Source organism: Talpa occidentalis, unplaced genomic scaffold, assembly GCF_014898055.3.
Source record: "Talpa occidentalis isolate TD23 unplaced genomic scaffold, MPIMG_talOcc4v2.1 talOcc4.4, whole genome shotgun sequence".
Classification (NCBI taxonomy): domain Eukaryota; kingdom Metazoa; phylum Chordata; class Mammalia; order Eulipotyphla; family Talpidae; genus Talpa; species Talpa occidentalis.
Window position 1 is genome coordinate 137,985,474 of NW_023604295.1, and position 23,293 is coordinate 138,008,766.

Below are 23,293 nucleotides of genomic sequence, written 5' to 3' on the forward strand. Positions count from 1 at the left end.
AGTAAAGAAAAACACATTAAAAAGTAAGCCAGCAGCAGGGGAAACCTTGTATACATCAGGGTCAGCCCCGCGCTGGGGAGCTGTTCAATGTCTGCCAAGCACCCTCTTCTCCAAGACATTAGGTCATTTGTAAGAAAAGTCAGGATGAGCTACAGCCTCTCAAAAACGCCTGTTCTCATCCTCCACATATTTTAAATAACAAAGTTGAAGAGCATAAACCCAATTGGAACACTGAAAACTTGCATATGAAATAAGCCTGTAAACTCGATCCCGGGTGGATGATTCAATTTACATAACGTGGGAGGAAGCATCTCACTAAGGTTGCAGGCTTGCTCATACGTTGTTTATTTGCATATAATTTCTCAGGTGGCACTTTGAAGAAATGGAAAGATGCAAGATAGCAAGTTATGGAAGCCTTTAAGCACCTTCAAGAAATCTTTCCTGCCTCAATGTACAGTGGTAGGCATAGCTAATGCAAAATAAATGCGTGCTCTCAGTGGGAAGTGTGTGTTTAACAATGCTTAGACAGGCGGCTGAGGAGTCTGTGAGTATACATAGCTAATTCTAATGTCTAATGCTGGTTTCTTGAGCTCAGAGATGATATCTGAGCTTTCAAAGTATTTGACAATTGTAGCACCCTGAGACAAAGACCTCATTCTCAAGCAGCTCTAATTTTCTTCCAGATTTTAGAATGTCAACCCAAAACAAATAATTCTGAGAGCTCAGAGTCAGTTAGCTGTGCACTAAACATCCCATAACTCTGCTTTGTAGAGGCTGCTCCACCAGTCTCTATTCTATGTGGTTCCCAGCTCCTCGTTCTGGTAAATTGTCTGATCACCTAACTAATTCTGGCCAGAGAACTGTGAACAGAAATCATTACATGTTGCTCCTCTAGCTTGATATGGCTGAGAAAATAATTTTCCTTATCCATTCTCCTTTTTTTTTCCAATTTTCCAGCTGGGGGTAAAGAACCCCAATGTTCTAGGAGACAGCAAAATCATGAGAGAGTACATGGTTTTCTCGACCACCAAATAGAAGGCAGACTTACACAGCCCAGCAGCCGGTCACGTGAGTGAGACATTAACTTTTATCATAATAAACCTTGTAAATATAGGATTTTTAAAATAACATTTTAAAAGACTTTCTTGATTCAAGTCCTATGGGCAAAACACTGAGGACAGGCTTTCAATATTTATGGAGATTATTAAAAGAAATCCCAGTTGATGTTAATTTTCATTTGGTAATTGCAAACATATTCCATAAAGACTTTTCTTGTATATAACATTAATTAAAGAATTAAAACACATAGTCCTCTGCCTCCTCTTGGTATGTATTTATACAAAATTATACTTATGTTTGTTTGCATTGCCTGTGTGTTCAGTGGTTGCCATGACGTTCGGACAGAGGTAACATGATCAAGTGGACAGAGATAAAAACAACTGGAAAATAATTCATGCTCTGTCCCTGTTCAGTCTATCCCTGAGATGACCAGTTTTCTTCCTCATTTCAGATTAATTACTTCCCTGATTCCCTGGGTACCATGGGAGTTATTCTCAGTGGACTAGCTGTTCCTGAAGCAATCCTATAGGATCTCAAGGGAAATTTCTGGATCTGTGTTGGAAGATCAGTGTTTATCAAAATGTGTACTTTTAAAAACTTATTCTCATAGCTCAAAAGAAGATAAAAAGATTATAGATCAGAAAAATGTTTTATATAAATTTACAAAACTATATATATATAGTTGCAAAACTTCCTTAGGGTCATTTTTCCAAGTCATTCCTACAGCAGCAGCAACAGCAACAAAAATCTCCTGTTTAAAATGATTTCCTTCAGTTACAGCTCCATTGTCATTGCACCCAGTTTAATATGTGCCACCCTTTCTTGATGTTAACATTATTCAGGTGATCCTTTCAGATGGGAAGCACAGCTGTCTATCATCTTAATATTTCATCCAAGTGCACAAAGACAAAAATTGTTCAAAAATCTTTCATATAAGTGAAGTCTTTTTTTTTAATCCCAGCATATAGGACATCTCAATCTTAGTGTTTTCAAAAAAAATAATAACTTTATAATAGTTGCAATTTTTCAATACACCAAGGAGGAATAAGATGAAATTTGAAGTCTACGGAGAAACCCTTACCTGTAACAATACTTTAAGAATTGATTTGTGCATGTGTTTTATGATGTCACTTTCAAAGTTGAGATATTCAAGTTGAAAACAAAATTCAAAAGCACAAATTTAGTTGCAATTCTTCTTACTTGGTTTTTACTAAATAAAAGATCCTAAATTCAAATGCACGTGTAAATGCAATTAGATTGTGTCCATCAACTTGCTCTGCATTTTCTAAGTAACTATTAAGTATGATAGCTGCATTGCATTAAGAAGTGAAGAATTTTGAAAATATGACTCCTTCTCAATGTTTAAGTATAGAAGACATATATATTGTTTGATGAACCACCAGATTAACTCTACTTGCTGATGATACATCTTGTAAAGTATGTTCTCTCTGCACAAAATATATCTCCTTTTTCTACTGCTTTATCAATGGTAGATTTTGTACCAAAGTATCTCATAACCATCTGTGGATTCACACTGAGATGCACCTTGGCCCTTCCATGGCAGTATTTTTATTCTCTCAGTTCAGAGCCACTTGTACACTAGCTGTCTGGAGCAGGATTTTTCCTATATGTGTCACCTTGACATATAGAACTAAGGTCAGTCTAGGACCTCTAGGTCTCAAAAGAAACCACTGAAATTATCTTAAAAGAATGAAGACTTCCCAGCTGTAGGATTATCTCCAGAAATAATTGCTTAATCTGAGAAACCCATCTTAAGGGTGGGCAAACATCCAGATGCAGGGTTTTGTCATGTGAATCCTTTCTCCTTCTAATGTCAGGTCTCCTCTCTCCTTAATACCCAAATCCCCTGTCCTGTTCTATAATTAAAGACATATACTCCTGTTTTGTTCCATTTACTTTAGAATTTAAGCTATATACATTCTCCAGATGTATATAATTAAATTTTGTCTTTTTCTCCTACTAATCTGTCATGTTAATTTGTTTACTCATCAAGCCTAAGAGGAACCCGGTGGAGTAGGGGGTTTCCCCCCAAACCCCTGTGTCCTAATAACTCTATATCCTGTTCTGGGAAAACTGTGTCTAGTCGTGGTAATGTTAAGGAGGGAGATAGAGACTTTAGACTTAGCTGCTGTGTATGTGGCCTCACTAGACTCCTACACAGAGACTAGGTTTCTTTACTGTTCAGTGTGAGCAAACAACCACTTTCTACACCAAAAGAATCTTGGTTTTTTCCCTTCTGTAGGAATCCTGGCTTTGGTGGTTAGTGACTCATTGCGACAGGGCAGGGGATCCTATTATTTGTACTGTAGCTGCTGACATGGGACATTACTACATCAGATCCAAATACCTTACACTCTGCCCACAGAACTAGCGTCTCATATATGATCTCCCCAGGTGTTACAGTGAAGTTGAAAACAGGAGAAAAAGTCAGGAGACTTGCAGATAGTTGGACCCAGGCTGCCCCACCTCAGTGAACAAGCACTAGAACCCCAGAACCAGCTGCCTTTCAGAGAGCTCATTACAAAGCCAAGTGTGAACCCTGTGTGTTAAGTTGCTATTCTTCTGGGTCTGTAACTAATGGCCAGCCACTAGTGCTAACAGCTATAGTCCTTGAACATCTTGCTTTCTTTGGGGAACTGATATTTTCTCTTTCTTGGTGGTCAGACCAAAACACTTAACCTCTTGCTCTGGCTGCAAACAAATCTTATTGCCAGTTTTTTATACTTAACTACAGCAATTGCTGTGACCTTTATCATTGATTAATCTGTTCTCTTACATGCTCTCAAGTGGTTTTTATTTTCCTATTCTTGTACTTATTCTGTAGTTCTGAAAATTCTAGGCCTATTTAAAAAGAAAAAAGATAAGGATTTAATTTTAAATTGGTTGTATGCATTTTTTCATAAGAATTATATAAATTCTCCCAGATATATAACTTTTTCTTTATGGCTAATCCTTTTATTGTTCTGGATATTGGATGCCACTGGTCATTAAGCTAAAGAAATATATTAAAGACATTTAATTCACCAGGACCTGACCTAATGATAGCAAGAGAGAAGTAAATAAGATAATATGGGACCTAGTATTCCTACAGTTTATAAGATCGAGTACAGCTTACAAGTAATTAGTTTAACAACTTCACCTTTATCAGTTAGAACAACTAAGTGAATAGTAAAACAGATCTAAGTCAAGGTTACTTTAAGTTGATGCTGACTATCAAATACTTGAAAAATAAAAATGAAAGCCTATTTTTTTTTTTGGGCTGGAAACATCAGAAGACAGAACATTCACTTTTATCATGATTTCTTTTAGCTTAATTTCATTTTGCTATCATGAATGCTAATGATGTTGGTGTAGCTCCAGTGAACTCATCTTTGTTAATATTCAATGCCATATTATCCCAAAGATAAAAATTGGAAAAAGTACTTACTGTAAGCATTTTTAGAGCTGTTTTAACTGTTGAACTAAAAAGAGACCAGCTTTCCCAGTCTAACTTGTTATTGTAAACTGAAGTCAAGAGAATGTACCTAAAAGAGATCATTTGTTTTCCAGAGAAATAAAGTGAAATAATTTGAAAATAGGGCATTATATATAAATGGAATGAATGTACAAATAAAAATACGGGGTGGCTATGTTTATAGCAGCACTGTTTACAATAGCTAAGCTTTGGAAACAACCCAAATGCCCAAAAATAGATGACTGGATCAAGAAGATGTGGTACATATACACCATGGAATATTACTCAGCATTCAAAAAAGATAAACACATGCAATTTGCAGCAACATGGATGGCGCTGGAAGGGATCATGCTCAGTGAAATAAGCCAGAAAGAAAAATAAAAATACCGGATGGTCTCACTCATAGCAGGAATCTAGAAAACTTAAATAAGGGACCAGGAAAAAGACTAATTACAATAAAGTAAAAATCAAAATCAACAAACAACTATGAACCAGAGACACTCTATTGCGGGTTGGGTGCGGGGAGGGGAGGGATTGGGGTCAAAATAAGGGGGTTTCAATTGTATGGGGAATATAAAAATAAAATTTATAATAAATAAATAAATAAATAAATACGGGGTGGTATTTTTAAGAAATCTGCAGATGATGCTGAAATAGATCAGACAGAAAGACAAGTACTATATGATATCATTTATATGTGCAACTTAGAAATGTTTCACTACTAAAAGCAGTGTAAACTGATACCAGGAGATGGGGAATGAAGGGATAAGATTAATGGTTAAGGGTATAAATTTGAACATTAATGTAGCATATAATCTATGTACACAGCAATATTGTACAATAATCATCAAATTATCTAAGAAATAAAAACTTAATTATCTCACCAGGGAAAAGAAAACACAATTATGTAATGCATGTATGTGTTAGAGGTGCTAAGTATGAGCACAGAACCAAACACATTACAAAATAAAAATCTATGAAATTAACACATTGTATACCTTAAATGTACACAATGTAATGTGCCAAATATATTAGATAAAAATAAAGTGTATTTAATCCAGAACCCAAATAAATAGATACTAAGTATATAATACAACAAGCCAAGCATTGCATGTTAGCACTGTATAATGATTATATTTTTAAGGAGGTTTTCAGTATACTGCAGAACCCTGGGTTTCTTGAGATTGGGCAAAAAAAGATTAACAAGTAGTAATAATCCTGTTTTAGGATATTTCAAAAGTATATTTTTTAAAAGTTGGTAATTCAGGTGATAAATGCTTTCTTGATATGAGAATATCAGTTCTGTGAACTATCTCATTACCGAATTTTTTTTTTTTTTTTTTTTTTTTTAATAGAGGCATGTTTTATTTATTTATTTGTTTGTTTGTTTGTTTTGTTTATACAAGCACTGGGTACAGTCAGAAGCGCGGGAGGGTGAGAGAATTCACCAGAGCCAGAGCGGGGAGCAGAGCAGGCAGAAGGACCGAAGTACACTGCTGAGGGGAGCAGTGGGCGGCAGGAGAGGTCTGCGCGCCATGTGGGACCCTCCTCCGGTGGCCGGGGAGCAGCCGGGGATCTAACCGGCTCCGCAGAGGCCGCGGGCAGCTTCGCAACCCAGCGCTCAACCGCTGCGCCACCGGGGAGGCCCTCATTACCGAATTTTTTAAAGTCTACAGTAAGTGCAACAATATTTATCTAAACAACCTTCTTAATTTAGTATTAGGGATTTTTTGTTTCACATTTTAAAAGAACAGGCTAATTTATTAGGAAAAGGAGAGAGAAAAAGAGTGTGTGTGACCTGCACAGTCACAGGTAGGCAGGACAGCTTAAAAAACTTATAGGGAGCACAGCCATTTCTAAATATAGGAGAGAAATTACTTGCAGAAATTAATTGCTTGTCCCCTCTCCAGAGACTAGGCAAATTTCCACGACAGCTTCATAGGAAGCATCGCATTATCTGGTCTTGTTGCCGCCTCTGCATTTTGCTGAGTAGAAATAGCATCTGCTCAGTTGTTTCTAGATTGCTGAGAAAGGTGCTTGTGGGAAGTTTAGAGATGAGCAAAGTCTCTTTGGCTCTCTCCCAGCTGGGGATGCACTAGCCATCCTCGATGCTTTGATGCCTGACATGGGCACTATGGCACTCACTAAACTGGGGCAAAGGAAGCATTCCACTCCTGAAAAGGACAAAATGTGGACAGTACCCTATTTAACAGACCCAGTGAAATGAACATGGAGACTCAGAGATGACTGAGCTTGTTTCATGACCTGCTGTGTCGCAGAAAATTATGTGACCATCCATCCAAGGAAATATCTTACCCACACTACAGAACCACAAGAAAAATATGAGAGGAGAGATATTTAAGATGCAACTGACTCTATGAATTCTATGCCCCACCGGGGTCACATGGAATCTTATCTTTCCATAAGGATGACAGAACATCCACACTTTCCAAATAAGGTTTCTCCTCTTCCCCTCCTTCTCTTAGATAAATCTCAAATTCATTTGCCATTTAAAACCCCTTTCTTTCTGTATTTCACTAATTGCCCTTTGTCTTTACACTAAGATGTTGCAGACACTTTAATACCCCAAGAAACACCCATTGAGTCAGAACCTTGGAGATGCTGACCTTCAATTGGTCCTATAGTTTCACAATGGCTATGATCATTTTTGGCTTTGTAAGAAACTTTTTAAAAATGTGAACATTTATCTTCCAATTTCTGCCCTTTTATGCCTAAACAAATGGCTGTCAACTAGGTTTTTTTTTTAAGTTTCATAAGATAAGTGGTCTCATTAGATTGATATACTTGGATACAGCTGTCTTTTCTAACAAGCTGGCACTTTATCATTCCTATGTTATATCACGATAGACACAGTCAGAGATTCAACATGGAAACCTCCTGCCTGAGGTTAATTATTTACTCATTAATTAATTAATTACTCATTGATTCTAATGAGTTGTCATACTTGAATACTGAAGAATGGGGTTCTTGGGGGTTATATTTGATCAAACATAGGAAAACAAATAATTGTTAATAACATTGTTCCATTTAGATATTTTTACAAATTCACTCTCATTTTTCTTGTAAGCAGATTATGCTGAATATATCCCAAATTCTCAGGACCTCAATACAAAGGGTAGACAAGACAATGGACAAAGATAGCTGGACAGCAATCACAATATTTCTGTCCTTAGATGATTCCTACTTTGGGCTTTTCAAGGAATTGAGACCACTGTTTCCTTGGTCAAGGGCTCCATCTTTTACTTATTTACTTACTTATTTCTCAATTTTTTTAATAAGTCAAATTTTCATTTACATAACTATATATTTTTGGGGGGTACAATTTCACACCTCCCCACATTCACATGCTCCTCTCCACCCACCACCAAAACCATCCAAAAATCAAACCATCTGGTAACTGTCTCACTTTCTGATTTACTTCACATAGAGTTATCACCTCCAGAGCCACCTATTTTGTGCCAAAGGGTACTATTTCATCATTTCTAATAACTGAATAGTGTTCCATTGAGTTTATGTTCCAAAGTTTTTGAACCAATCATCTGTCATTGGCATTTAGGTTAGTTCTACAACTTGACTATTGTGAATAAAGGCGTTATGAACATAGCAGTTCATAAATCTTTTCATACTACAGATTTATATTCTTCGGATCAAGCAGCAGTGGTATTGCTGGATCATATGGGATTTCCATATCTAATTTTTTAAGGATATCTCCATACCATATTTCCCAGAGGTGCACAAAATCACACTCATGCCAACACTGGATGAGTGTTCCTTTTTCTTTACATCTTTGCTAATATTTGTAGTTCTCCATCTTTTTGATAGAGGTTATTCTCACAAGGGTGAGGTGATATCTCATTGCAATATTGATTTGCATTTCCTTATAAAAAGTGATGTTAAACATTTCAAGGTCTCCACTTAAAGTCAGACTGACAAGCTCCCCAAGTAACCCCTTCACTTCTTTGATTTCTTTCTGTCATTGCCTCTCCTAACCAGGATCACATACCCAACTGACTGTGAGGGCTGTCCTTGTGAATGTGACAGCTCTCACCTGTAGAATCAGTATATTTTGGAAGAATTTCTCTAATAACTACTCTGTGGGGACAAGAGATAAGAAAAAGAAAAAGGAAAGGAGATATGTATAAAAATAGTTCTTTTTCCAGTAGATTAAGTTCAGATTAAACCTGGAACATAAAGATTTCAGTTCATTCAAATTGACAGAACCATCCAGAGTTGCATTTTCAGTATACCAATATCTGGCTAAGTTGTCTTAATGGGAGGAAAAGTGCATTTCCATTAACATAATTCAAATCTGTCATGTTTGTGAAAGTCCAGATAGTTAATCATGCCTACATTTAGCTAGGGTATTTTAAATATTGTATGAACAATAACATGAAATTAACAGAAAGCAGCTAATCCAACCAATTAACTTACCCAGATACTGCACTTTTGCATTGAAAATTACTTGTTGGAAAACTAGGGCAGAAATATTAAACTAGGGAATAATATTTTGTGGAAGATTTAGTATGGAATAAAATCCTTGTTGGAATACTTAGACCCAAACCATTTAAATTTGTACAATGTTTACATCAATACAATATTCAGTCAAGCCAAGATAGTTTTATCTAAGCTATCTGTTATTTTTGCACTGAACTGTGGCTATAGTAATATCATTATTTGAGCTTGTAAAACATTATTTCTCTTCATTTCATCAAGTTACAAGTGTATCCTATCATCTGTGCAAACACTTGAACATTCCTACCTTCCAATATAATCAGCATCATCCATCAAAAGCTATGCTTTAGATGTCACTGGCATAACAGAAAACTGTCATGTATGTCTAGTGGAAATGTAAGAGCATTTATTATTAGCTGCACATGCATGTGCCATAGACAAAAGTAATGAAAATCATACATACATATAAATAATTATACAAAAAATTCAAAACAGCTATTCTTATTATACAGCCAGAAGCAGAAAATAACACAAAATCTATCAACAAGTAAATAGACAAAAATAATTGTGATAAATAGATATTGTGGAATACTACCTAAAATAAACATGAGCTGACAGCTAGTATGTCACAATACAGCTGGATCTCAACAATATTAAGCTAAAGAAGCCAGACCAAAAAAAATATGTAAGCATGATTTCACTTATATTAAATTCAAGAAGAGGTAAAACTAATCTGTAGTTACAGAAAGCTCATTGGTGGTTTCCTGAGGCTAGCAGAGTGGGAAGTTGATTCAAAGAGGTAAGGCAGCAAAAATGTTTTATGTTTTGATTTTAGTTGTGGTTACAATAATGTATAAATATTTCATAACATCCCATATATTTTTAAATGGCTGCTTTTGATGCAAATTAAATGTCAATATAAATGATATTTTAGAGGATAAGCTAACAAAAAAGAAGGTATTCAAAATGACCAATAGTGACCAAAAGTGACCAAATGACCAAAAGTGTTCAGTATCATTCACCATGAAAAAAGGCAACTGAACCTGACAGTGAGATACTACACATAAGCACAAAAATAGGATAAAAGTCTGAGAGCATGATACATTAGTGAATGGAACTGGAACTTATGGGACTAGAAAAAAATTCAAACACCTTAGAAAACTGTTTGTCAGTTTCTTATAGTATCAGCATACAATTATCTGTGATTGAGCAATTTCACTCCTATGTATTTTCGGAAGTATAAAAATAAGTCCACAAAACTATGTAAAAGAACATTTATAGGTCAAACTATTCAAAATGTTTACAAATCTGAACAGTTACTAGAAAATTGCTGTATATTCATAAAATGGAACATTTTTCAGCAATAAGAATCCTGAGGTATATAACAAGTTGGTGAATTCAAAACATTTTAAAAGAACAGGTAAAATTAATCTAGGGTGACAGAAATTCAAAAATAGTTGCCTCTGAGTGGTAAAAATTTTTACTGGAAGTGGGTATAAGGAATCTTCTGGAGTGATAAAAATATTTATTTTGATTGAGCTGATAGTTATTCAGATGCAAACATTTATTGAAAGGTCAAATCTCACATTGAAAAGCTACATTCATATCATCTAACAGAAATTTTAACTCAATAGGAAAGTATACAAGTTCTATATGAAAATATTTTAATATATTTTTTTAATTTTTTTTATAGAGGCATGTTTTATTTTATTTTATTTATTTATTTGTTTGTTTGTTTATATATGCACTGGGTACAGTCAGAAGCGCGGGAGGGCGAGAGAATTCACCAGAGCCAGAGCGGGGAGCAAAGCAGGCAGAAGGACCGAAGTACACCGCTGAGGGGAGCAGCGGGCGGCAGGAGAGGTCTGCGCGCCATGTGGGACCCTCCTCTGGTGGCCGGGGAGCAGCCGGGGATCGAGCCCGCGCTGCAGAAGCCGCGGGCAGCTTCACAACCCAGCGCTCAACCGCTGCGCCACTGGGGAGGCCCCTCTATATGAAAATATTTTAAAACCTTAATGAATAAAAAGATGTAACAAATAGGCATACCATGTCCTTGTTAAAGAAAATAAAATTCATAAAGATAATATTTATCCGCAATTTAATTTCTAAAGTTTACAAAATTACAATAGAATAACCCTACTGTAATTCTTTAATAATCAACACAATGAGTTATCATTCACATGAATAAAATGTCAGATTAATGGATCATGAAGTAAATTAAAAAAAAAAAGGCACCTGGTCACTGTAGCTATCCCAGCTCCAAAGCACCTATAGTCCTCCACCAAAGTCCATTGTGCTGCTCCTCCCTCCCAACCCATTAATCCTCCTTCAAATGAGGAAACATATTTAATCATTGCCAAAAATGATTAATTTTATGCAGAAAAAGTAATTGATACTTTTTAACCATTTCCAAAAGTAGTCACCTAAAATGCTTACAGTGACTATATAAATATTACATCAGTTTTCTTCGTTACCACAGATAAATAACTGAATCTATTTTATGTAGCTTGAAGGTCAATCTAAAATACGTTTCTTTTCCAGAATCTACTGTATATTGTCAAGTACTCCCAAGAAGTGATGTGATGTGATAAATAGTCTTTGCAATGTATGGAATGTGGAAAATGTGTAAGAAGGATGTTAAGACGGAATGCAAAGAGGCCCTTACATGGATTTAACTAACACTCAAGCCCTTACAATGAAGAAAGTATTTTGGTTTGTCTCTTGGTTTTGAATTTATTTAAAGATTTGTTGTCGTTGACAACTTTATTTTCTTTTCTAATCATGACTACAAACTTATAGCTTCCTTATTAAAGTGCATTTCACAATAATATTTTGAAATTCAACAATCCTGTGTTTGAACATTTTCCTTTTGCCTCATTTCTAAGGGCATGGGAATGCAGAGGGTAATTGCAACTGAGGAGGTAGGCAGGTTAATGCAGTCAAGGTCTAAAAGGCCTCAATACTCTGTTGTAATTCTCAATCTCAACCTTGTTGCTCCTCTTATTGTCAATAATAATCATTTTATATTCCACTTTTCTATGAACTCCTGACAGATAAGTAAGCCAAACAAGGTTTTTAAAATGTTCTGAAGTTCAATGACCATTTTTCAATTCCAAGGTATGAAATGAAATTCCAGCTTGAAAACTAGGAAGTTATTAACTTCTGTGTGTCCTAGAATCCCAGAGAGGGAAAAAAAAAATTACAAGTGTTCTTTCCCTCCTGAGAGCCAAGCAGCTCCTCTAAATGCTCTAGTTAGAAAAAGACAAGGGTCCAAGAATAAAGCCAAGTTAGTTATACTTGGTTTCATGCCAAACCTCTTCATCTTCACAATGATCAATTTGTTGATAAGTGGGGATTTAGTGAGACAGAGTCTGAATCAGGACAAATCCTTCTCACACTTCAAAAATTAGCTCAAAGCAAATAACATTAATGACAAGTGAGCCAGGGATGCTGTTTTTGTTTGAGAAGGCTTATAAATAAATTCAAATATCACCGCCTTGTTGGGGAAGAGGATTGAATGCCTATTTGCTGAAGGTTAAGCAATGTGAAATTCAGTTTGCTGGCAATGTGTCGGCTGTTGGAGCATGTACATGTACATTGTTGGTCGAGGATACAGATTTATTTCAGTGTTCTCCAGCTAACTCATTTTCTTTCCCACGGCACATTCCACTTTTACACTAATTTTCTAAGAGTAACTGAGAGGCCATAAATAGTGTTGACTGGCATAGTGAATTGACTCTCAGTCTGAGTAAGTGGGCTACTTTTTTTTGTTAAAATGTTCACAAATCATACCATAAAAAGTGTTCATGAGTCATTGAGTAAAAGGTAAATCCCCTGTGAAATCTGTTTTAAAATGTGACTTTTCTTACCATAAGAACAGAAGTTACAAAATTTCAGAAGAGATACATATTTGAATGTTATTTGAAAACCAGAAATGAAATGATGCTAATAAAGTACTCAGTTTTGTTTTCTTTCCCATTAGAAATGGAGATTTATATTTTAAATAGAAAATCAAACTGACATGCTGAGACTTGACTCAATGACAGAATATAGTATTTAAATGTAATGTTTTCTAGCCTCATGTGGGTAACTGAAATGTACTGGCAGGAGAGGTCAGAGGAGAAAGTCCAGCTCACTGGGGAGACATAGAAAACTGAATCGAAGCTCAGATAGAGATATCCCAGCCTAGAGAATTACAGAAGGAACAGAGGAAGGCAGGAGAGGAAGAACAAGCAAGGGAAAAATGAAGGTGTACTGGTGAATTGGTGAAGGAAATTCTTTGGGGACTACACCTGAGGAGGGGGGGGAAAAAAAAGCAAACATTGTTTAAAAATGAGCAATGATGTAAAATATATATAAATAAAGAAAGAAAAAATAATCAAATAAAAATAAAATGGTTAAGGGTATGTCTTTTTTTTTTAGACTTTTTTTATTAATTAATTTATTAATTTATTTATACAAGCACTGGGTACAGTCAGAAGCGCGGGAGGGTGAGAGAACTCACCAGAGCCAGAGAGGGGAGCAGAGCGACGAAGTACACTGCTGAGGGGAGCAGCAGGCGGCAGGAGAGGTCTGCGCGCCATGCGGGACACTCCTCTGGTGGCCGGGGAGCAGCCGGGGATCGAACCGGCGCTGCAGAGGCCGCGCGGGCAGCTTCGCGGTAACCCAGCGCTCAACCGCTGCGCCACCGGGGAGGCCCATTAAGGGTAGGTCTTGATGGAAAAAAACAAAAAGGAAAATCATTGAGAATGATTCAAAGTAAACGTTTGAGTTTCTACACAATGAAGATGGTTCTACAGGCAGTTTGTAGAGATGGAAGGAAAATGCATCTGGTGGTAACCAGAGACAAGGTTGAAGGTACCAAGAAGCACATCACCTTTCAGGCAAAGTGGGGTGCTTTTACATGACCTGATTTTACCTGTTGGCTGTAGCCATCTTACACATGTTCCTAAAATTCTGAATCTCACTGGGTATAAAAAGCCATTTGGAGGATGTTACTAGTACTTTTAGTAGGATCAAAGTAGAAAGTAAAAATGAGCTAGCAAATGTTACCGACTCTTTATAACATTCCCAGTACCGAAGCCCACTCCTCTGTTCCCTGTTTGCTGGTGAGAAGCTTCCATTCCCTTTAGTTTCTGTTCTTCAGTGTCTACCTTTCATACACATGCTGATCCCGTTTTTGACAATATTCATTTTAACCATCTATACTTCAAGGGAGTGTTTTTCTAAAACAATGGCCATATACTATTGGCACCAGAATCTCAATATTTGCTTCACGTGGGTATTTATGTGCCATCCCCAAATGACTCAGTGTAAATCTCTGTGGTGAGCAGGAATGTGCTTTCATAGCCAATCCTCGGGTTATTATAATTGCAGCTTGGAAAGCACATCTGACTCTTCCTGTGATTCTCTGTCCTAACCTGACCTAATCCCCGAGCCTTTCTTCACCCTGTACTAATGAGTCACATTATATAACTTTTTCACGTTTTGTTGGAAATTCCAGCACGATTGCGCTTCACGGTTTTATAACTCTTGTGAGAAGTCTGGCTCCCGGCCAAATGACTCCATGATGTGTCAGGTCTGAACACAGACACTTAGAAAGACCTCAGAGGCAAAAGCCCTCCTTGCACCACAGTGCACAGCCAGCTTCTCTGCAGGCTCCTAAGGGAAGGGACGGTGAGGACCCAGGTCCCCTGCCAGTTTATTCTTCTGCATATCTGCTATCTTAGCCCGGGCCTCCATTCAGAGGCCTCTCTATCTGGGACCTTCCACCAGGGACTTCCTTAGGCACCTTTGCAAAACCTCCTTATGAGAGAAGGTGGTAGAAACATGAAGACAAACTCCTCTGATCTGGCTCAGCACTCAGGGCTTTCTGAGCAAGAACTCTTTCATCTCTCCTCCCCACGCACCCCAGGTCCACGAGACTGCTGGAAGCTTTTGTTTGGGACACCCTCAGCAGTAAAATGATCCTTTTTTCTGTGCTGATTCACCTGCCCCCAAACCAGGTTTAACCTCTTGTGAGTAAAGACTGAGTGTTCTCACTTTTTTTGATGTGTGGCTTTAGCTGGCTACCTGGCAGCCCGACTCTTCCTTCTGTTCAGCTGAGCTCCTGACATCTCCATGCAGCTCTTCCCACATCTGTTATTTATATCAAGGAGCATCTGAGACAAACAAAGCTTAAAAAATAAAATGAATCCTGGAGGAATCCAACTAATTTCATTTCCTGAGCCTGCACTGGGTTGTTAACATTTGGAGAAAAATCACACCCTATCCAGATCTTTGAAGCTATAATTTGATAATCAGCCACCTGAACCGAGTCCTCAACGTTGCCAGCAAACCTCCTTCTTCCCTCACCCTGCTGTTTCACCCACCCATCACATGACTTGTATTTTCCACGATATCCAGCTTCTAACCTTGCTATTTCCCTAGTGGGTCTTACAAGAGACTTTGATTCATAGCTCAGAAGGAAAATACAAACCAAAGAACAAAAATTTCCTCTACTTCCTGTCACCGAAGTTAAGTCCAATTTTCCCCCTTTCTCTTGCTTGTAACAAAAGTTCCCTTTCACACTCAATATCCAATATCACTCTCTGTGCTCTACTCGGTATTTCGCACCTTCTCAAGAACTTTATTGTATTGATTTGTCACTCTCTTTCCTTTATTGACAAACCTCTTACACCCTCCTGGTTGCTTGACATTGACCTTTAGATTTCTCCCACCATACAAGAAAAATAGAGACTAACTACCCCACATCTACCCCTGCTTACCTACCTCTTTTCAACATTTGGAAATTCTAGCCCATAGATTACTCTTCTTTCCTGCTACTTAGCATCTGAGATGCAGTTGATAAAACTGACGAAGTGATTTTACAATACTTTAATTAATTTCACTATCAATATGAATATTAAGTAGCTCATGACTATCATAGTGAACAAGTAGACACAAATAAACACTGATAGTTAAATTTCAAAGCTTATTACAAAGCTTTATTCAAAGCTTATGGAAGACAATAGCTCCATATAAACAAAAGTTGTTTTGCAATTCAGTATGATTTGATATAATAAATTCCATGTCTGTTTTTTATAATTTTCTAATTCTAACAGATAGAATAGGGTGTTATGGTAAAAATAATGTATATTTTAGAACATTTGCACCATTGAAGGAAGTTCTGATGGATACTGCTTGTTTGCATTTTTCTTTGGTTAAAAATAAGTATTTCAACATTTTTAGAGTTTTGAAAAAAATATATGACAAATAAATTATTCTTGTTATATATCAAACCTGTATGTACCTTTGCACTCACTTTAACCCAATCCACTACTGGTTTAATATTGGTTGCAAGAGAAACACAAAAAATTTATTCTTAGATATATATTAAAATATGATGTTGGGCCTCCCCTGGTGGCACAGGTGGTTGAAAGCAGCGCTGTGAAGCTGTCCACAGCCTCTGCAGCGCCGGTTCGATCCCAGCCTGCCAGGGAGATACCCACATAGCATGGCAGACCTCTCCTGTTTTACCTGCTGCTCCCCTCAGCAGTGTATTTCAGTCAGTCTGCCTGTTCTGTTGCCTGCTCTGTCTCTGGTGAATCCTCTCACCCCCCACACCTCTGGCCAGTACCCCAGTTCTTGTATAAACAAACAAACAAATAAATAAATAAATAAACAAACAAATAAATAAATAAATATTTTTTTTAAAAAATAAAATAAAATATGATGTTAAATCCTCACAACTACTATGAGTTCCAGTGGAGTGTTTCAGAATACTTTTTCCCAATTGGAGTATTCTGTATTTGTTTAGTGTCTCAAAAAACTGTATTTCTTCTTGAAATGATCACTGAATTCTACAATGTGTTTCTCAGCACCATTGCATTCTAGCCTGTTTTAAATGTTATATCTACAGCAATCTTGTTTTTTGATATTAAGTCTGTCAGTCAAATGCTTGGCATAGCTTGGAGTGGGGTAATCTGTGAAAAATGTTATAAAAGTAAATAGATTTAAAATAGTGTTTCTTTATAATATTTGTTTCTCTTCATTTTGGGTAGACAATGGCAAGAATGTAACGCATCCTGAAAATTGATAAAAGCATCCATTGAATTTCAAATAACAACTATGGCCTCTGTCTTCATTGAGGCCACCAAGGTGGGTGACTGTGTATCTTTTCAATCAGGTGTATATAAAAAAAAATAGTTGAAATTTGAGATACAAAGTTTGCCTTGTCATGGGCTTATGCACTCACTTTTACCAATTTGCTACTGGTTTAATATTGGTTAGAAGTGTCTTTATAAAATTTGTGTCCACACCCATCATACTCACATTACAATGAGATAAATGACTAGTGGCTGTGGATCACTGAAGTAAATTACTATATTTACTAGTCTTGTAGTCATGGACACATTAGTCTATTGAGATACTGTTTACTATGCCTTACATAGGTTATACCAATTAATTCACATGATTCGCATATATAGCCAATAATGAGGCAATTTCTCAGTGCAGAATGCAGCAATGTTGGCATTCTGTGGAGTTGGATTGCCTGGCTTGGAATCGTAGCTTCTTTATTGTCTAGTCCCATTCACCTGGACCAGTCCCCTAATTTCTCTGTGCATTCTTTATTTGTATAATATGGAAAGTAATGAAACTTCTTTATGAAGAAATGCAAGTTTGTATTTCAAAGAATTTAGCACAGTGCTTCAGGGTTGATTCAGTTGGTCTCCTTGCTTCCAGCAATTTGCTACTGTTTTAATTTGATTAGAAGTGTCTTTATAAAATTTATGTCCAAATTGTGTCCTGCTGAAGGTTCTCTCTCCATGAAAGTTATCTGCAGCTGAGATGAACTGCCTGTCCAAAGTTATGCTCCCCTTACCTCAGAAGCCTTCCATATCAAAAGTGGTCTTGAGGGGCCTCCCTGGTGGTGCAGGAATTAAAGACACAGCACTATCAAACTATCGCCAGCCACTGTGGCATGAGTTTGATCCCCAGCCAGGGAGCTGACCCACATGGTGCAGCAGACCTCTCCTGACTTGCCCTCTGCTCAATCTGCCTGTTCTGCTCCCCACTCTGTCTCTGGTGAATCCTCTCACCCCCACACTTCTGGCCTATACCCCAGCTCTTGTATTCATAAATAAATAAATCTTAAAAAAAAAAAAGTGGTTGAAGCACTGGTACAAAGCGGTATTTTTCCAGCCCTTGGCTTTGATGTGGGATATCTCGGACGGGTCATCCAGGGACATGCCCAGGTTTCCATGGTAACTCCATAACCAAGGAACTACTTACCATCCATTACTCTCAGTGAGAGGTGGGGGATTTGTGAAATCTGCATCTCCAGGCTCTGAGGGTCCTAAAGATTCTGGATCCCAGAAGAGGAAACACTTCTACCTATATCTAGAGCAAGAATTCCACAAAATTTTTAAAACTTGAAAACAAGACTATATGTGATGAAATATATCAGGATTATGAACACAAAATCATGATTGGATAAAAGGGTTGTGATCAGGAGAAACACAGTCTTCAACATAACTGCCATATTTTATCTGTAATTTTCTTCCTTAGAAATATACCTAAGGAAGTAGCACTTTTTCAATATGTTGATGAAGCTGATGATATTATACCCATTTTCTAAAAATAATGATATCAACAGCTGAACAGCTAATGCCTTGCTGTGCCCTGGAGCAGCAGAAGAAGCTGCTGTGTCCATCACACACAGATGGTCACACATGCCATGCTGGTGTGTAGTAGGTGCTTGTGTGTTTATTTCCACACATTGGGAATATTTCATCATTAGATAAATATGCAGACAAATAGATCAAGTAATAGATCAAGTTTCATACAATTTTAGTGATTTGCTTATAACCTCCAAGATTGTCCAAAGAATAGATCCCCAACTCAGGCTTGAATCAACCTGGCTTGCAACCATGGGATAAAGAAAAATACCAGAAACACTTTTATTAATGTTAGTCCGTATGTGGAACAATAACATCAAGGTTAATTGTAATCAGACCCTGCATCTCAATTAAAAATTTGGGTTATCCATGACTGGCTATGGGGTCCCTAAGATCATTTTAAAAAGTCTTTTTATTTTTACTCATTAAAGGGAACTCATTTCTGTGATTAGAATGGCTGCAGTAATTAGAATGTCAGTTAAAAACTCTGAACTTAGTGTCAAACTCTTCTCCCTCCCTTCGATGGTGGTGTTAGATTGTGCAGAGGGTGGCAGGAGATACGTAATGGGATAGGCTGGTCATTCATGGCTGGGTGATTTGATGCTCTTGATTTCGGAGATGGTGAAAGCAAATCCTTTCTCTTGTAACTGTGAGTTGTTTTGGAGATAGCAATTCTGTCTTAGCTGCCTCTTTTCTGCAGATCCTTTGACCCAGAGGTAAGACAGATTAAATTGTATTGCCAGGAGATATATAATGGGATTTTTGCAGGCAGAAGCTATTTAAAGACTTTGTGGAACTGAATTTCTCCATAATTTCCTTGGCAAAAAACTATAATTTTTGATTTAAGTGGAAAATCGAGGAATTAAAACAAAAGCATCTGTATGTTTCTCCTGGTCTTCACTTTTTATATTTGCTGACTTATGATAGAACTTCATGAATTTTATATTTGTACTCAGTGACAGTGCCTATTCTAACTGAGAAAGTTCATGCCACTTGGAAGTTATAAGCTTTGGGTCTCTAAGTAAAGAAATACCAATAGTAAGTGCATAATAGGAAACTTCATGCTGGTAACCACTATATAATCCTTATCATAATCTACAGTGTATTTCTATTATTCCTTCTGCAGCTCAAGTGAAGCCACTGTCACAGATTGCATACAGAGCATGTAGGTGGATCAACTATAATAACACCCAGTCATTTTTTCAGATCCTATGATGTCTCTCAATTTAATTCCATTTGTTTGCATAGGAAAAGTTATGGGTCAGATCTTTATTTGTTACTTAGTTTTTTTTTCTTCTTTTAACATAATCAACTACTACTTTTTCCTTTTTGTACACCCATATTGGCCAGGGGCTATTATTAAATATCTATAAAGATTCATACAAAAAAGAGAACAAATTACCCACTCCAAAAACGGGCACAAGAGCTATATAGGCACTTCTCCAGAGAAGACACTATAATGGCCAACAGGCACATGAAAAAACACTAATCATCACTTATCATCAGGGACATGCAAATTGAAACTACAATGAGTTACATCTCACACCTGTGAGAATGGTGCATTAAATAAGAGTGAGTTGGTGGTGGCTGCATTGTGGCAGTAATACCTAGTGAGATAGTCCAAATATTCTCTCAATTGCAAATAACCTTTTTTTTTTTTTTAATTCTAGAAACACGTGTTGGTAAGGGTAGGAGAAAATGGAGCCCTCTTACACTGTTGGCAGGAGTGTAGACTGGTCCACTCCCTATGGAAATAGGTATGTAGAGTTCACAAAAATTTTAAATAGACACATCATTTAAACCAGTCACTTTTTCCTAACTGGAAAATATGATTCTTAAAGATGTCTTTTCTAATACATTAAAAATGAGTCCAATAGTGAAATTCTTGAAATCTAAGAACACATTTCCCAATCTGCTTCCTAAGACACACATCAGAATAATCCAAAATGACTTTTAAAATTAATATTCTATATTATTGGATGAAAGGAATAAGTAATACTCTTCCCCAAAATATATAACAGACACCTGATTTTGAGTTGTCAATTATTTTTGGCAAATGGTTATATGCACTGTTCACTGTCTCTTCATGATTCCATGCAAATCATGTTAAATAAAATGTACCAAAGGGTCCCATTTATTCTACTCTGAGCTATTCAGAGAATGGAAATATGCTTGCTCTGCTTCCCGCTCTGGCTCTGGTGAATTCTCTCACCCTCCTGCGCTTCTGACTGTACCCAGTGCTTGTATAAATAAATAAATAAACAAATAAACAAACAAACAAACAAACAAACAAATAAATAAATAAATAAATAAATCTTTAAAAAAAAAAAGTCACTTGCGCAATGAGAGTCCTGTATTGAAAGTGGAGCTTAGCTTGGCAAACGTGCTTTCATTTTCTTGACAATGGATATGGGCTTGCATGCGACAATAATATTGCCTTTTCTGCCTTAAAATGTGGTCATTTCAACTCTCCATTTCCTTCTTCTAAACTGATCTAAATTCTTAGGTGCTTCGCTTGTGCTCAGGTAGCAAAGAGGGTACATCTGCTCCTTATCACTGGAACCTTATCTGGCTCCTTATCACTCCCTATCACTGATCCGCAGTGCCAAGGAGCTGACCAACCAGCCCCCCAGATCCTGCCAGTTTTTTGCTATTGTCATTCCCCGACAGGGGCACTGGTTGCATGAAGAGAAGTGAAGCCATCCTCTGTGGCTTCCCATGGCCTCCTGGCCAAGGACCATGCATTCAGCATCCTTCTTGTCATGACACTTCTTTCTGCAGGTCTGCTAAGCTCGCTAGCATTTCTGCAGGAGATGAGTGGCACTTTGCTGTTTCTCACCAAGTTTTCCTACAGGAAACTGAGTCAGTCCCATGCACCAGATATTTACCCTCACTAATTACCATGCTGGTAATCAGTCACCATAATGGTTACACCATAGAGGAATTATTTAGTTTTGAGATTCCCCAAATTATTGTAATTTCTATTGTTTTGTTATGATTTTGACTAGAAGAGTGTGGAATGGGGGGCAAGAGGCGAGGCGAGGAATTGGGGTATTCGTCAGAAGGACACCTCAAGAAACCAGCATTTTGCCATGTGGGCAGCCCCCCATCTGGGGATCAAACTCGTGCTTCAGGGGCTGCGGATAACTTCATAGGCCGCATCCCAACCCCTTGCGCCACCACGGAGTCCCCCATACCTCTCCCAACTCGCCCACTGCTCCTCTCAGCGGTGTATTTCAGTCAGTCTGCCTGTTCTGTTCCCCACTCTGTCTCTGGTAAATACTCTCACCCCTGAACCTCTGGCCTGTACCCCAGTTCTTGTATGCATAAATAAATCTTAAAAAAAAAAACAGCATTTGCAATCTCATCATGCCTCTCTAGTTCTTCTTTTTCCTACTAACTTGTTGGATTTATATCTTTTACATCAGAAATAACTTCCCTCATCACCATGCAGTCTTCCTATTCTGCGGTTTATAGTTTAAACTTAAAGCTTAGTCTCACAGGCTTTTTTTTTGTTCTCCATCTTTAAAGTGATTTAAAAGACTCTTTTCTCTCTTAAGCTTTTTTCCCCCTCTCTTAAGCTTTCCATGGCCTATTTTGGAATATAAAAGAAGACGTTTCTCCTTTTTTCTCCATATGTCTGACTTCCTCCTGAGGACAGAATTATAGCAAGGTCTTTGATGCTGTAATGATATGAAGAAAGTCCTGGACTTGGGGAACTAGGGGTTTGTTCTTTGGGATGCTCAAGTAGCTTTATATATCTCTAGCTGCTGTTCTTTGCACCAGGAAAAAGTGGTAGGGAGTAGTCAAGTCAGAACAAGTCAGCAGGAGAGAAAGAATCTAAATCTTCAGAAGATTAAATGCACCCCCTTTAATTTCCTTACAGTAATGGCTGCCCTGTAGTATTTCCCATGCTGACGTATTTTTCAGCTTTGCAGGTATCATCACATCTTCCTTCCCCAGACATTTCCTTCACCTATTTTCTGAGAACACTTCTTTGTTGCCTCTGCTTCTTCATCCCTTAAAATGAAGGTATTTTACTATAAATTCAGTTTGTGGACACTTCTCTCTGTTAATTTTTTGTGGGGAAAAATGTCAGATATTTAATTCAAAATTGATAGATGGTATATAAAGAAATATAATGCTATTAAAATCAGAGTCCATTAAATAACTGAATGCATTGTGCTTCTTAAGGAATTTCCATTTTTTTTGAAAGCCAACTACTAATTTTTGTTTGTTCGTAAGCTTACTTCATTTTATGTAATAAGTCTTGAAATCAATCTATATAAATCAAGCTTTTTTCTTCTCTTTGTTATTAACCAAAAGGATCTCATTGAGCTTCCTGACTTTAAAGAGTAGCAATATGCTAATCACTGTAAGTTGCTGATTTCTTTCTTTCTCAATTTTTAATTGATTGACCCATCATTGATATAACTTTAATTTTGGGAATTGGGGATTCATTAGTTTATCCTAGCCATCTTAAATTCAAAGCCATCTTTAAATCTCTTGTATCTTAAAATCAAAATGTTGAGAAACAAACTCACTTCCTCTTCAACTAGGTCATCACCTAACAATTTCCATCCCAGCAATGGCAGCTCCATTTTCCTTTGTTCTACTTTATATCAAA

The 23,293-nt window shown here is 37.2% G+C and overlaps 1 protein-coding gene across 19 annotated transcripts in view; it reads left to right on the forward strand.

Moving 5' to 3' along the window:
• Positions 1–23,293, forward strand: part of LOC119257989 (disintegrin and metalloproteinase domain-containing protein 25-like) — a 94,084-nt gene that overhangs the window by 53,078 nt on the left and 17,713 nt on the right. For 17 of the 19 annotated variants that reach the window (XR_008554043.1, XR_008554042.1, XR_008554049.1 and 14 more), the window contains 5 exons: positions 367–459; positions 958–1,068; positions 11,549–11,719; positions 17,050–17,146; positions 20,337–20,423. The gene's annotated coding sequence lies outside the window, so the exon portion shown is untranslated. The remainder of the gene's footprint in view (positions 1–366; positions 460–957; positions 1,069–11,548; positions 11,720–17,049; positions 17,147–20,336; positions 20,424–23,293) is intronic. The other 2 variants (XR_008554048.1, XR_008554052.1) reach the window with 2 other exon arrangements.